Here is a 17,325-nt window from a genome sequence, read left to right as displayed (position 1 = left end):
AGTATAATATATTTGTGCAATGAATACCCGTTTATCATCTGTATTTCTTCTTGGTGTAGCAATTTTAATGGCCACTAGTGTAGCTCATGTCAAGCAGTTTTTTTCGGATGTTTTAAGTACGAAATGTGTAGCAGCAAAGTTTGTTCCGAAATGGTTGAATATCGACCAAAAACATCGTTGCTTAGACGCCGCCCAGTAATTTCTGAATGAAGTCGACAATGATCCAGGTTTACAAAGATGGTTATAACAGGTGACGAAACATGCGTATATGGCTATGACGTCGAAATCAAAGCCCTGTCGTTGCAATGGAATCTGCCTGAAGAGCAAAGAACGAAAAAATATTCGACAAGTTCGATCACATGTGAAGGCTCTTCTCACTGTTTTCTTTGATTACAGTGGGATAGTGCAACATGAGTTGCTTCGTTATTTTCGTACGGCCAAGAAGAAATACTACCTGGAAGTTATACGCCGTCTGCATGAAGCAGTCCGAAGAAAACGTCCAGAATTGTGATAAAACCACTCGTGAAAGTTGCATTACAATAATGATCCCGCTCACACCTCAATGCTTGTTCGTGATATTTTGGCAAAATAAATAAATAAATAAATATAAAGAAAAAGGAACCGTTATGTTGCCTCAGCCACCGTACTCGTCGGACATGGCCCCCAGCGACTACTTTCCATTCCGGAGGCTACAGAGAACCGTGAAAGAATGTCGTTTTGCCACCAGTCATGAGATAGAAGCATGATCGCTGAAGTAGCTGAACGCCATAACGACAAGTGAGTTCCAGAAATGCTTCCAAGATTTGAAAAAGCGCTGGCACAAGTGTATTAATCTGAGGGGAACTAGTTTGAAAGGGACAAAGTTATGTTGACGAGTAAATAAAGATTCTTTTTCTAAAAAAAAAAAAAGACAAACACAAAAATTCCCTTTACTTTTTTGTCACACTTTGTATTTGAAATCGTGGCATTCTTACGGTTCAGTATAATATCTTTTAAAAGGAATCACATTACGCCAGACCTCAAGCAGAAACTAGAAATTTTAGGTAAATTGAACAGAGGTTCCTCGCAGAAAGCTGAGTACAGTTTTGACGAGCAACTATTTATGACATCAAAAAGAAAGATGATGTCATTCGACAGGACGCAACCCAAATGGATAGTGAGTTGGGAAAACAGAAAGTTATACGAAAGAGTGAGAATGAAGAACTGGACGTAGCTGTTTACAGATGGTTCGTGCAACCGCGCAGTAAAGGAATTACAGTCAGTGGCCCGATAATAAAGGAAAAGGCAGCTGCACTTAACAAACTATTTGGCGGCAGGGGAGGGTAGGCCACCAAGCTGGATAAAAAGACATGGCGTTCGATAGCTGACAGCCACCGGGGAAAGTCACTCAGCTAGCGAAAAAGATGCAGAAGAGTTTGCAAAGAAGATACGGGAGATAATGGAGGAAGAAGACTTAACCAATAGTGCTTTGTACAATGCTAATGAAACCTGTCTCTTTTACAAGATGCTTGCTTCAAAGACATTATCTGCCAAGAATGAGAAGGATGGTCGTCGATACAAGCAACAGAAACAGCGAACAACTTTAATGGCGTGTTGTAACACAAATAGGAGTCATAACTACAGCTCATTGTGATCGCGAAATACGAACATCCACGTCGGTTTCGACACAGTGACATAAGCACGCTATCAATGCAAAATTGCGATTGGGAGAAAACATGGATGGACAAAGAAATATTCTCTCGGTGGTTCAACGAAACATTTGTACCAGCTCTGAAAGCTATCCTTATTATTCACCATGCTCATAGTCATCCTCTGATGTGACTTCGATGGTATATAATCACTCGATCTTGTATCTAATTGTGGCAGCCCTGATTTAGCCCATGGATCAGGGAATTTCTGAATCTATTACGCGTCATTCGGCGACATGCAATTCTTGTCTCCTCGATTAACGAATATGAAGCCCACTCTACCGCCACTATGGTGAGTGTGGAAAGCAATCACCCTATGCGATGTTGTTTATCAAGCAACCGAAGCATGGGATGAAGTGGAGAATACTAACGTAATGAAGAACTGGAGAAAAGTGTGGCCATCCATTGATGCAGAATTGGATCCAGTACTGAGCGACAGCGATGGGCCAGTCAATTTGGAATCATCAGTTATTTGTACTTCGGAACCTGATATGTTCCACAAGTTCCAGGAGGAGGATAAACTGATGATGAAGATGTTGCTAAATGGATGAATGAGGAAAACTGTGGGCAGACCAAACTTTAACAAACTAAGAAATAATTGAAAGCGTACAGGAAAATATTAATGGAAGTGATGGAGAAGAGGACATAACAGGAGAGAGCATGAACATTTCTCACACTAATGGTGCTGAAGATTCAGTCGTCTACCTGTAGTACATTATTCAACCAGATACACACGGTTGCGTGATAAAAGTATGACGCCGTCGCATGTCACTACTGCGACAGTTAAATTTCGGAACATGTTTCATAATGGTTGATACTATTGTACAGTTATATACACCGTGAAGGACAAAGGTTTCTTTCAAAATTAATGTATCTCTGGATTTAATAAATTATATCCCCATATTTTAAAACTCTATCTTTGTATTTAATAAAGTATATTCTCTACGTTTCTAAATTTGTATCTTTGTATTTAATAAAATGTATCCCATACGTTTTTAAAATAAATTTCAGTCTCAATTACCCGGAACTTCCGTTAATCCGGTACCCTTGGGCGCAATCAACGGCCAGATTAGCGAGAGTCTAGTTACTGCATATGTTCTTTGTTTTTGACTGCCTGTTAGTGGGCTGGTAACACTAATTTCGATAAAAGAAGCTTTGATTCGTTACACAGTATTTCATTTGAGTGTAAGAATAATCCGTGCGTCCTCCAAGAAGACTATGCGGGGTGGGTGCTGGGAATATCTGCGTCGACTGAAATCGAACTGCGGTAGTCGATATCGATACTCTCCGATCGCTACCAACTTTATACGACAGACAACACTAGTGCGTATATGGAGACTGAAACAACGAAAGAAAATTTATACCAAGGCTTGGATTTGAACCCAGGTCTCCCTCTCACTTTTTATTTATTTATTCTTTTCCGGGGCTCCTTCCTCCCCTCCAGTCCTTTCCTATGCTTGCCGTATGCGCCTACGATGATCTGGCTTCTTTGCCATTATTATTCCTTTTTCCATAACGGAAGTGTCTCGAATGAAGCAATGAAATATTCTCTTCTTGCAATAAAGAATAATGTCGCCCTCGTAAGCAACAAAAAATAAACTCATATTACATGAGTAAAAAGTTGCAGGTATAATGATAAGGCAAATAAAATTCTCTGCTTCTTGAGAATAAAAGAGGATGTCCTTCATAAAATAAAGAATATGTCTTGGAAACGTAGATAAATATAATGTTAAAACAGTCGTTGAATGTAGGAAACAGCTAAAAGCAAGGACTTCTTGGTGCTCCATGAAATGAAGGAGCTTCTTCTGGTTGTTCGTTTGTTCGGAACTTACTTGATATTCTTGTGCCAGTCAGTGCTCAGATCAAGATTTTGCTAACATATTTCCATACTTCGAAGAGTAGTAGAGGTCACGTTAGGTTTTAAAATGTTCATATTCAGCATAAGAGCGGTATTCGGTAAAAGTCTCTGTTCGCAACGGTGTGGCCTAGCATCCAGGTGGCAGTGTTGTTTTTTGTCCGGGGCAGCATAAGTTCTGTAGCTAGAGAAGTTCTGCCTTGTCAGTGAGACTCTGTGTGGTGCGATCGATGATTGCCAGTCTCCTGGATAAAAGGTCAGTAATTTGCTTCGCAGGCCCACACGTGAGACACTTTAATTTGTCCACAAATGCATAGGTAACACAGGTAGGAGAAGCCCGGTATGAATTTTGTGCTGCTCGTTGTTGGTAGATATCTTCTCACTGGCCGCCATGTGCCAGATAGATTTGACGGCACTTGGCAGGATGTCGCTGAAGATATTCCTCCAAATACAGTAATGTCTCAATTATAATGCAGCATTTCTGTTCCACTGGGTTCTTTCTGGTAGTTATTTTGACTGAGTCATAAACTACCTTTTTCGTCAGACCGGCGGAACTTGAATCATTAGGACGGTCTTTTATTGTTTTAACTGAACTATAAACAGTACTGTCTTATGTAAGGAAACATTCGAGGTATCGTTGATACATCAGTGGGTGGCCCAAGTAGAATTGAGCGCTATCTGTCTAATGCGACCCTGGATGTGTAGTCTTTAGGCGTTTCAACAGTCTTCCGAAAGCGATTGATTAAGAGGACCCTGATCTGCGTCGTTCCATCGAGGAAGCTGTGACCCTTCTTCGTACATGGCAAGACCAAGTCATCGAAGTCGACCTTGATGATGTTATTCCTCGTCACAAACCAGCAGAAGGCTCTCTGAATGCTGGCAACCACAGGGGGTGGAGCCGAAAGAATCTGCGCCATGTAACTAATTTTTCTGACAACTATAAGTTTAATATATGAACATGGTATCTGTTCCCGAAAGGACAGATACCATTGATGACCGAGCAGTTTCTCTAGAATGAAATGACAATTAAATCGTAACCCTTAGCTGCCGGCAGGTGTTGTTGATATACATCAATCGGAACAGCTGAAAATGTGTGCCCCGACTGGGACTCGAACCCGGGATCTCCCGCTAACATGGCAGACACTGTATACATCTGAGCCACCGAGGGCACAGAGGGTAGTGCGACTGCAGGGCCTTATCCCTTGCACGCTTCCCGTGAGACCCACATTCCCAACTGTCCACAATCTACAATTGTAGTGTTCCTAATAGATATTGGCCCATTCACTCATTACTCGCGCCAGACTAAGCTGACTAGTCTTCTTTCGGGAACAGATACCATCTTCATATAGTTAAAGGCTGTCCGACTTTTGACCATCTTCTGTGCGAATGCGCACGCTTTGCCCGAACTCCTGCGGGACTCGTCAGCTCAGTTTGGCACGAGTAATGAGTGAATTGGCAAATATCTATTAGGAACACTATTTATGTTGTAGACAGTTGGGAATGTGGGTCTCATGGGAAGTGTGCGAGGGGTAAGGCCCTGCTGTCGCACTATCCTTTGTGTCCTCGGTGGCTCAGAGGGATAGAGCGTCTGCCATGTAAGCAGGAGATCCCCAGTTCGAGTCCCGGTCAGGGCACACATTTCCAGATGTTGCCATTGATGTATATTAACAACACCTGTCGGTAGCTAAGGGTTTCGATTTATTTGTCATTTCATATAAGTTTAATGTTTTGAAGTTCTTGCCGAATATTAAGCTGTCTGTCCCTGTACGTTTTAAGGACTGCTCTAACCTTATTTAATATATCCGCCCAGTTCCTGGTGTTCATCCTGGCTGGGTATCCGTCCAGAGCCGTATGATTACTTGTGGCGCTGCACCATTCCATGTCCTCAACACTGTATACGCCCATTCCGATTTGCATAAGAACGGCTTTTGAATCTTTCTACTTGGTGCTATATGTTACTGCTAATTCATGAATGGTGTAGTCGACTGTCGTAAGGTCTTGTTAAGTTGTGACTCCAATGCATAGGTCATCTGCGTAAGCTATCCATCGGTGATTGATACTACCAATCATGAGCCATGACGTTTCTTACGTTAATGTGGTCAGGAGGAGTTCTACAGCGATGGCGTACAATGCCATCGATAAGGGGAATCGCTGCCTGATGGATCGCTCGAGCTGGCCGCTGTGGACGTGTGGTTCTAGGCGCTTCAGTCCGGCGCCGCGCTGCTGCTACGGTCGCAGTTTCGAATCCTGCCTCGGGCATGGATGCGTGTGATGTCCTTAGGTTAGTTAGGTTTAAGTAGTTCTAAGTCTAGGGGACTGATGACCTCAGATGTTACGTCCCATAGTGCTTAGAGCCATTTGAACCATTTTTAGATCGCTCGAGTATTACCCATTGGCTTGAGCGTCGGTTTATCAAAATGTAAGACGTTGCATTCATAGTGACCTTTCGGATAGTGTTCATGAACTGGAGACCAAAATCCACTGCGTGCATCGTAGTATGTAAACAATCGTGAGTGATGCTGTAATATGCTCTGTCGAAGTCCAAGAAGAGTAGTGTAGCAGATTCCTTGTACTCCGCACAGATGGTGATGTTATGCCGAAGGGTACAAGCAGTGTTTATGATGCTACTCTTGGAACAGCACTGTGTTGACGGTCATACGGAATCGTACTAAGACGTTTTGCATGCGAGTGTTCACAGCTCTTGTCACGATTCTAAAATCAGCATCCAATAAAGTAATAGAGCGCATTTTGTTTAGTGTCTGCTGTTGCCCTCCTTTAGTTCGAGTACAAGAATCCCTTCTTTACATTCTGGGTGTAAATCGCCAGCCATAGGGACTTCGTTTGTCGTGGCCTGTAACGTGTCCCCAAGAAGTTCCCAATAATGATGTAGAACGTCGCTGTCAGCCCATCTGGTCCTGGCGTTTTCTTGTCTGTTGCCCTATGAATGGCTTCGTAGGTGTCTTCTTTGTCAAAAGGAGATTCCTGGGTATGCGCATCCTCCAGGTGAGACGGGTGGATATCCTACTCGTCAGAGCATCACAGGTCTGTGCGTTTACGATTGTTTGCGGTAGAGATCACTGAAACGCGCATGCGCGTGACTGCGCACGTCCCGAGTGCTGGTGAGTTTCTGCCCTGCAGCATCCGTGACGTCGGCAGTTGCAGAGCCGGTACGCTCTGAGAAGGTGGTACAGGGAGGCAGTTCTCTGAGACGCAACGTTCTGGGGATGCATGCGGATTACTGGTCAGCGTGACGGATTGTCAATCCTCTGGGGCCGGGTTCGATTCCCGGCTGAGTCGGGGAATTTTCTCCGCCCAGGGACGGGGTGTTGTGCTGTCCTCATCCTATCATCCTCATCGACTGCAGGTCGCCGAAGTGGCGTCAACTTGAAAGACCGGCACCCGGCGAACGGCCTGCCCGACTGGGGGCCCTAGCCACACGATTAAGTAAATAAATAAATAAGTACGGATTACGTAGCCTTCCAATTTGTCCTCTATATTTCCGTTGTTCTCTCTTTACACCTCTTAATGTTGCGGGCAATATCGGAAGTGGGCAGGGTAGGATTTTTTTATTGTTCACATAAACCTTGGTAACACGTTTCAGTTGTCTACTTTCTCCAAAATTCCTTTTGCCTGGCATACAACATAGTCGTGGATCTTCGCTTAGGCTTAACCACTTGACGCACCATCCCCGTGTCGTATTGTAAAGGGGGCGGGATCGGAGAGTTGGCTGTCATCATGTGCGGGCATTCTCCACATGCAGCTCATAATCTCGAAAAAGACTGACTTGAGCTTCTAGTAACCCTTTCCTCGGTGGAATGGGGAGCGGTTGTGGTTCACGTGCAGTGGTGGGAAAAATTGACGCTGGAAGTATCGTCATTTACAACTTCCTTCTGCGCGAAACGTAAATACTATCAATGCGGCTCGCCGAGCAGAGGGCGGCATGTGTCGGAACAGTTGGTCGCCGTGTAGCTTCTCTTGCGCATCACGCAGATGGAAGTCGATAATAAGGCGCCCAAATTTCTCTCAAACGTTGGTATGATGAATTTGATCCTTCGCATTAATAACACAATTATAATATCCTCCGCGAAGAATATTGTCGGTGTGCAGGCCGATTAACTCAAATAAATACCAGGGCTATCCACAAAGTACATTACGTTTTGGAATTAAAAATAAATAAAGTATTGTAAATTTTTTTAATTATATACAGATCAAAGCCACACTTAAATACTACTTTTCTACATAGTTGCCATTTAAATTAAGGCACTTATCGTAGCGATGGACGAGCTTGGAAATTCCTTCGTCGTAAAATTTCGCCGCCTGGGCCTTCAACCACGTGGTTACCTCTTCTTGAAGCTGTGCGTTTCCATCAAAACGTTGCATAGCCAACCACTTCTTCATTGCTGGGAATAAGTGGAAGTCGCTCGGTGCCAGGTCGGGACTGTACGGCGGATGAGGAAACAACTCCCACTTAAAAGATTCGAGAACTTCACGAGTGGCATTTGCCGTGTGGGCCCGGGCGTTGTCGTGAATCAGCAAGATCTTTGACCCCAACTTTCCACTGCGCTGGTTTTGTATTGCTCTTCTGAGATTGTGCAGAGTTTGGCAATACCTTTGAGAGTTTATTGTAGTGCCTCTTTCCAGGAAATCCACAAAAATCACACCTTTTCTGTCCCAAAAGACAGTCGCGACGTGGTTGAAGTCGCAGGCGGCCGAATTTTACGACGAAGGAATTTCCAAGCTCGTCTATCGCTACGATAAGTGCCTTAATTTAAATGGCAACTATGTAGAAAAGTAGTATTTAAGTGTGGCTTTCATCTGTATATAATAAAAAAATTTCCAATACTTTATTTATTTTTAATTCCAAAACGTAATGTACTTTGTGGATAGCCCTCGTACTTCACAGAGAAGTTGGTCAGCTCCTACCGATGTCCGCTACCAGAGGCCACATAAACACACTGCCGGAAAAACGCAGTGCACCTGGAAAGACGACGACGATTTTTATTCGATGACAGCATATGTCACCTGCGGGATAGCAGGTGAACTAGTAATGGTTTCAACGCCGTCCGCCAACAGGTAACTTAGTGGCATAGCTACTAGAACGCCATCTGTGTCTACCCTTTAATAGGGAATGACGGCAGACAGAAGCCTGAGTGTGGTGCAGACTTGCGAAGCAAGTAGGCAACCATGCCAAGGAGACGTACTCGCCAGCCGGGGTGGCCGAGCGGTTCTAGGTGCTTTAGTCTGGAACCGCGAGACCGCTACGGTCGCAGGTTCGAATCCTGCCTCGGGCATGGATGTGTGTGACGTCCTTAGGTTAGTTAGGTTTAAGTAGTTCTAAGTTCTAGGGGAGTGATGACCTCCGATGTTAAGTCCCATACTGCTCAGAGCCATTTGAACCATTTTTTTTTGAGACGTACTCGTGATTCCTACAGTCAAAAGAGCAAGTCTGAAAGGGGTCAAATTCTGGTCTTCCGGATGGCGGGATGGAGAACTGTCACACTACGTGCACCGATGCAGGTATCAGTGGTCAGGTTAACATTGTCGCACCTATAGACGATCTTCTGGACCCCCAACGCAGCACAGACGCCCGCCAGGATCGAGGTGTTGTATGGGCAGCCGTGGCAGACCGTGCAGCTACCACAGCGCAGATAGGAGGGCTTGTGAGACCAGACGTGTCAACACGGACTGCTGTGAACCGGTGTGGAACTGCGGGTACGCTCTCACCTCCTGCCTGTCTTCCAATCACGCCACAGCATCGACGTACACTGCTCGAGTGGTGCCGTCAGTGCATCAGTTGGATCTCGTACCGGGCATGCAACAAATGTACATATGTTATAGTCATGGATTTTATTTAGTGCTATTGCTGTGGGTAGAAATTGGTTAATAGACAATATTGCGTCATCGCGGCACAGGCTCTGTCACTTGTTAGCATCGGTGTATTTGCACTTACGTGTGCTGCACTGTGTAGGAGACATTATGCCTAATAAAGCACTACATATCCCTGTTATCACTATTTCGCATGAAATGTCAACGCTTCTCATGTTTTTGTTTGATGCTGGTCCACCGGAGTCGTCATATAAACGTTCTACTACACTGTTCACAGTATCGTATATTTACTGGCGCACTGAAGGTAGCGTCCAAATTCACAATATTAATTGTACGGTTCAAACACACACTGTACACAGTTTTGTGTTTTATACGATTGTACGTCTAGACGTTTGGCCAATGTCTGTACCTCGTACGGCTAACGTCGCAGAGCACATAAGTGTTCACTGTCCAAGGCTGTCACCAGTACATTCTTCAAAGCTCACACTGCATTTGCAAATACCAACACACTATTTCAGTTCCTGTTAGTATTCCTTAACGTATGACTTTGAAAAATGGCATTACATGATTCTTGGTTTTGGCATAATGTAGTGACACAGATGTCTGTTCGTACATAAAACGTATTACAATAATTTTTATGAAATACACTGTACTGCATGGTATATCTTTACATACAGTTGATGGTTACATCATACATGTAACTGATTCTGGTCTGACTTAGCAATATGTGAATCCTTAATATGAGCAAAATTGGTCATTTGACCTATTTAAGTTGTAACTATGACCACTACGCATGTTCTTGCTTCATAAACTTTGAGCGTAAACGCGTATCCTCGGAAGACGTTTGAAGCTATTTTACGACAAGCTCTAATGTTGAGCTATTATCTGTTCTCAAATACTTTAGTGTTATGCCTATACTTTCCCTTTATTTTTGAAAGTACCGCACTACAGATGTCACACGGTGTGCACGTAATAGAACGCGTATACCTTGTGTAAACATTTTCACGTGACTTTAATAATATTTAGTGCATGAATTGAATAAATATTTAACACGAAACATATTAACATTTATCTTTATTAAATCTATTACTGTTTGAAAAATAAAAACAAGATATAATTATAAATTATATTTTGAATCAAATTTATTCTTGGACTGAAGGTCCTTTATCTTTCTTCTTCGCATTGCAATGATGCAAATATAGATACTCATTGTCACATGGACAAAATATCTTACATACTAGATACAAAACATGAAACACACTTCTTATAATTACACAAAATATATATACATCAGACTCTCTTCAAAACTTACGTACTATACACAAAATACAGAAAAGGTACTCATGTTCACTCTCCAGGCATAATAAATTTCTTCAAGTCCTTATAAGGATATAGTCCTTTGATTTTCCCACTAGTCAAATCACAATTGTGCGGGATTTGCACAATTCTGAAAGGTCCGTTATATAACACCTGCCACTTTTTATTCTTCTTTGTGATGAGCGATGACTTAGGGTGATTCGTTATCAAGACTAAGTCATTGACTTGATATGCGACTGTTTTTTTTTTATCATCTTGTCATAATGAATCTTTCGTCGATGAGCAACTCTGGCCATATTGTTGATTGCGTCTATTATCCTCTCCTCTTGAGTGGTATCCTTGCGTGATAGTTTCGGCAGCGGAGTGATCCAATCGTTTGGCTCAGAAGCATTGAATAACAGTTTATGTGGTGTATATCCTGTTGCTGGGTGTGGCAAATTGTTGTGGATATTTTCGAATAAAGGTATTAACTCTGGCCATTTAGTATGCTGCTGGTGAGCATAGGTTTGGATAAATCTGTTCAATTCACGAAATATTCTTTCCACGGGGCTGGCTTCCGGGTGGAAATGTGCAACTAATCTGAGCTTCATTTCCTGGTCACGTAGAATTTTCCTCCACAACTGACCAGTGAAGTACTTAGCATTGTCTGTGAGAATATTTTGCGGTTTTCCTATTTGTAGTAAGTAATCATTTAGCATACGTTGCACCATCTGTTTGGAAGTAGTTGCTTTCATTGGAAACAATTTAACATATTTCGTGAAGGTGTCATAAAATGCTAATATATACTTCATTCAACCGCGAGCAGTCGGTAGCGGTCCTGCGACGTCTACTGACACGATTTGCAGTGGCTGTACGGGAATAATTCGACGTAATTCAGTTTTATTACTCCGATTGTTGACTTTATGTTTCTGACACTGGTCACATGTTCTTAGTATCCTGTGAACTGTACGTTTAAGATTAGGACTGTAACAATGTCGTTGAATCATATTTACACATTTTAATATTCCGACATGCCCCCAGGCGTAGTGCGTGTACCAGACAAAAGTTTGTATATACTTGTACGGAATACACACACACCAGATTTCTGAGGCGATGTCAAAAAAATGGCTCTGAGCACTATGGGACTTAACATCTGTGGTCATCAGTCCCCTAGAACTTAGAACTACTTAAACCTAACTAACCTAAGGACAGCACACACATCCATGCCCGAAGCAGGATTCGAACCTGCGGTTCCAGACTGAAGCGCCTAGAACCGCACGGCCACACCGGCCGGCGAGGCGATGTCGTTTCGATGATATAAGATGTTATTTTCTATTTTATACCGTAAGGTTTCGTAGCTGGTTTGCCCTGTTTTCACTGAATGTTTTATTTTTGCCCAGATCGGGTCTTCGTCTTGTAGCTGTCCGATATTTTTGCACATGTGTAAATATTCACAACGGTGTGGTTGTGACATGATTAGTAGGATCTTATATTCTGATCCTCGCTCTATCATTTCCACTACTTGTGAACACTGAGCACTATGGGACTCAACTTCTGAGGTCATCAGTCCAATAGTTGTGACATGCCTACAGGTAGACGTGATAAAGCATCAGCAATGACATTACCCTATCCTTTTATATACATCATTTTTAAATTGTACTCCTATAATACTAACGCCCATCGGGCTAGCCTGGCATGTAAGAGCTTGCAAGTTAGTAAAAAACTTAAAGCTTGATGGTCACAGAATACTTTAATTTGTTTACCATAAACATAATAATGAAATTTTTGTGAGGCCCAAACTACACTTAATGCTTCCAGTTCTGTAGCTGAGTATGCTCTTTCACAACTGTTGAGCACTCATCTGGCAAAAGCTATATTACTCTGATTTCACTTTCTCCATTTACCTCTTCAAGCTGAAATAAACATGCTCCTAAATCATGGGATGAGGAATCAGTAGCTATGCCAAAGTCTTTGGTCATATCCGGATGATATAACAATTTAGCATTCACTGCTGTCACTTTAATCTCTTCGAATGCTTGTTGGCATTCCTGGGACAACTTCCAGATGGTGTTTTTGCGTAATAAGTTAAGCAATGCTTCATTGCTGAGCATCTGGTTCGGTACAAACCGGCGGAAAAAGAAACTAATCCAATAAATGATTTTAACTGCTTCTCATTGGTGGTTTGTGGGAGTTCTTTGATTGCTTGAAACTTCTTACCATCGGGCATTATTGCTAGGGGTGATATTATATGCCCCAGAAACATAAGATGATTTCTCCCAAATTTTGACTTGTCAAAATTTGCCGTTATTCCTGCTTCTGCTAACTTTCCAAAATTTCGACGTGCTCTTCCCATGTGGGTGTGGCCACTAGAAGATAGTCCACATAAAGAGTCACCTTTTCGAGTAAATCCACGTGTAGTGCTTGGTCCAGTGCAGTAATAAACACACCTGCGCTTACATTACGTCCATAAGACAACACTCTAAACTGATTACTTCTTCCATTAAAAATAAAGGCTGTATATTTTCTAGACTCTTGAGTTAATGGGATTTGCCAATAACAGCTTCGCATATCAATCGGGGTTAGATACTTTACACCATAGAATTTCTGCAGTTGTTCTTGTAAACTTGCTGGTCTTGTTCTAACAGGTATAATAGTCTTATTTATGTTTCTGGCATCTAGGACAAGTCTGATTTTCCCTCCGGGCTTGGCTACAGCTAACAGACGACTACTGTATGGTGATTATGATGGTACTATTATCTCCCATTGTAAATTTTCTGGATTTATTTGCTCACTGCCTCCTTTTCCATCCACGGGACAGAATACGATGCTTGGCAGTATATCTGAAGGGGAAACACCTCTATGTCATACACGTACCCTTTGATGGTTCCAGGTTTTTCAGAAAATACGTTATTGTAGTTATTTAATAGCTGTGTAAGCTGCTGACGTTGAGATCCGGTTAGGTATTCTGATTCGTGCACTTTACTGTCGAGCGTGTCTGTCCAGCGAAGTGTTTCAGGTTGAACTAGATCTGAATAATATTCCTCTTGCCCTCTTAAGTCACTGCTTACTTGGAATATGAGCAGTCCTCCGCTTTTAACCTGTATGCTCTGGCAATTTTTACCAAGAACATTTCCAGTTCGCATAAAATCCAGTACAATCTGTCTATTGCCATTCAGCATGCAAATTTTCCCGCTTGAAAGGTCTATCTTTGCCTTTCTCGCGCTGAGGAAGTCGCACCCTAGGATGCAGGCTAGTCTTAATCCCTTGACCACAAGAAAGTTACAGTTAACAGTATCCTTTCCCACGCAAAAATCCACCAGCACCTGGTACTGAATGTGTTGTGCCTGTGCACTAATCGCTCCAGTGGCACGACAGTTTTGTACAAGATATGTGGGTAATTTGCGGTTTTGACTCAAGGTTCTGAATAGATCGCAGCTCATTACGTTGCTAGTGGCACCGGTATCTACGTAAACTTCTATCGGAATCTCATTTATCCTTGCCTTTATGATAGTTTGCAGTACATTTGTTTCTGTTGGATTACAATTATGATGTTCGGTTAACAAATCTTGTCTAATATTACTTCCCTCCTGGTACCTTAGTAATTGTACATTATTTTGTGCATTATTTGTAGATGTGCCCCCTATCTGTCCGTCGACCTTCAATTGGGAGCTTTTTGAGGTCTTTTGTCGTTTGACGGCCTAGCCATGTTGTTGCTTCCGTCTGATGACCTTTCCATTATTCGTCCACTGCTGTTAGTATCTGTCCACGGTTGTGGTATGGCATTGGTATTCTGCTCAAAATTCTGATTATGATATTGATATTGAGTGCTATTAACTGGCGGTGGTGGCGGCATTGAAAGTTTTCATCTACTGCACCGGGTAATTGTGGTTATTTCCACTGTTGTTTTGATTTGGCCACTGACCTTCATTCAGTTTTCGCTTGTTGTTCGGGTTATTGTTGTTGTTGTATGTGGGTTGATCTCTCTCTTCCCATCTCCTTTTCTTATTATATGGCGTTTGTCCATTTCCATTCTTCCAGTTTTGTTCGGTATATTGGTCTGGTTTTCCGTTACCATTATTTCCAAAATTGGAATTGTTATTGTTATTACGATTTCCAAACTTACTGGGTGAAGAATTTCCACTTTCACGGTCCCTATATGACCTATTTTCCTCCTGTGAAAGATCAATTTCATCCAACACAGACAGGTATCGTTCGAATTCATCTTCTAATACATTCATCAACTTGTCACGAATATAGCTGAGCAATCGTAATTTTAATATTCGGATAACATCCCGTGTTGATATTGGTTCATCCCAATATCGGGTTTTCTTAAGGTATTTCTCAAAATACTTATGAAGTGTGTCTTGTTTCTGGTTATAAATTTGTGGGCAATACACTTCAGTTCTCAATCTTTCCTGAATTGCTTTCGACCAGTATCGCTCCAAAAAATGTTTCTCAAACTGCGGTACACTGTGGTAATTATCTGTGAGTTCATTTGCCCATAGGGCAGCGTCACCTTGAACGTGTGCGATTATGAACTGTATTTTCTGCCGTTCATTCCAGGCAGTCGGCAACACATTACGGAATCCTTTGATAAAAATTACTGGATGTATGGTTTTCTTATCGGCATTAAACACCTGGAATTGTCGGTGTTTGATTAAGCTTTCATCCATGTTGTTTACGGAATAAGAAGTAGCTGCCCCCGCCTGATTATGAATCGGCAAGCTTCCCTGTACCGGTACATTCTCTCTGTCCGAATTATTGGTTTGTTGATATGGACTGTGGATAATATATTAATCATCGTGCAGGTTCCCATTGGGCGTGCCGCAATCGCTGCATTTACTCGCTTTCATTAGCGTGCATAATATATTAGTCATCGTGCGGGTTCCCATTGGGCGTGCCTATTAGTGCACCTTGAACGTGTGCGATTATGAACTGTATTTTCTGCCGTTCATTCCAGGCAGTCGGCAACACATTACGGAATCCTTTGATAAAAATTACTGGATGTATGGTTTTCTTATCGGCATTAAACACCTGGAATTGTCGGTGTTTGATTAAGCTTTCATCCATGTTGATTATGAATCGGCAAGCTTCCCTGTACCGGTACATTCTCTCTGTCCGAATTATTGGTTTGTTGATATGGACTGTGGATAATATATTAATCATCGTGCAGGTTCCCATTGGGCGTGCCGCAATCGCTGCATTTACTCGCTTTCGTTAGCGTGCATAATATATTAGTCATCGTGCGGGTTCCCATTGGGCGTGCCTATTAATCATCGTGCAGGTTCCCATTGGGCGTACCACAATCGCTGCATATCGCTGCATTTACTCGCTTTCGTTAGCGTGCATAATATATTAGTCATCGTGCGGGTTCCCATTGGGCGTACCACAATCGCTGCATTTACTCGCTTTCGTTAGCGCACGCATTCTTAGCATGGCCTCCTGCTGTCATAGCGGTATTTGCAGTTTATATTCCGGTTCGCTTTTTTGACCTGCGAGTGGTAGCGTTTCGATAGCAGTTTGTTTGCCTACCGCTGCTCCGCTAATTGCTTGTTGCATTGCAGCTTGTACCATGCTTTCTACTTATTCGGAGCTCTGGTTTTCCTTTTCGTTTAACAAGTCTTGGAACTCCTTTTCGACCTTTTTTTTTTTTTGATCGTTTAAATGTTGTTCTATTGTCTCAAGGGAACTAGGTTGCACATGGCGGGTTGCCTTGTCAAAAGCAAAACTTACTGTAGCCTGGGGAGGAATAACCTGAGACGACATTTTCAAACGACGCAGTCGAAACCGCCACACAAAAACACTTAAATAAGCACAGAAAGTAACACAAAAGACGAAACAACGACAAGAAAACACGCACAGAAGATACAACACAAAACGTAAACAAACGATATTCCACTACACGTAACGCTACGGCGGAGCGGAAGACTAAGAACGTCCACACTGCACGGCGTCTGAAGCGGAACTGCGTGCGCCTTTTGAAGACGCTTGTGGTTACCCATATGTCAATACCCATCTTGTGATTGGCAGATATTTTTAAAAATTGCACGTCCCTTGTGGGCATCCAACCCACGACCTTTGGATTAGATGTCCAACGCGCTATCCTCTGCGCCAAAGGAACGCTATGCAGATGCTGAGCTCAGCTGTAAGTGATTCTGCAAGACATGACCCCATGCTACATGTCTCGCGTCACTTTTCTGATTTGGCGTTGTCATTGGATGTGTTCTTCAAGACTTTGATGTCCATTATAACTTTTAGGCTAACTTTCACAGTTCTCTGAAGCAATTAGATCAAAGACTCATTATTTATGCAACAGACACGATACAGCGCTCCGTACCGCTCTGTTTACAATTAGCCCTACTGATTTTTGACTTTGGTCGACTGCTGCGTCACAACCGGTCCCCATCATATATATACACTCCAACGGACGTGTGTGCCCTGTTAGCACATTTACCAGGGAGGTTAGCTGCATCACCTCCCTAGCAATTTCATGCCGTCCTCGAAGCGCCAGCCATTGCTTGGTGAGAGTGTGCTTCGATGAGAAGTTATAGGCGGGAATCATACTTTATGTAGCTTTCTGCAAGCGTCGGCGGTGTTGTGGTTGGCAGGCGAGCCACCTCCGTGTTACTAGAGGAGGCCGAAATGCACGCGTTTTAGCTC

General features: G+C 42.8%; 1 non-coding gene across 1 annotated transcript; it reads right to left on the bottom strand.

Moving 5' to 3' along the window:
• Positions 1-16,713: 16,713 nt before the first annotated feature.
• Trnar-ucu (transfer RNA arginine (anticodon UCU)) lies at positions 16,714-16,786 on the bottom strand. The gene has a single exon. It is a non-coding gene; the product is annotated as a tRNA-Arg (tRNA).
• Between the last annotated feature and the right edge of the window lie 539 nt (positions 16,787-17,325).

The sequence above is a fragment of the Schistocerca cancellata genome, chromosome 1, assembly GCF_023864275.1.
Source record: "Schistocerca cancellata isolate TAMUIC-IGC-003103 chromosome 1, iqSchCanc2.1, whole genome shotgun sequence".
Classification (NCBI taxonomy): Eukaryota; Metazoa; Arthropoda; class Insecta; order Orthoptera; family Acrididae; genus Schistocerca; species Schistocerca cancellata.
This window is presented reverse-complemented; position numbering and strand designations above follow the sequence as displayed.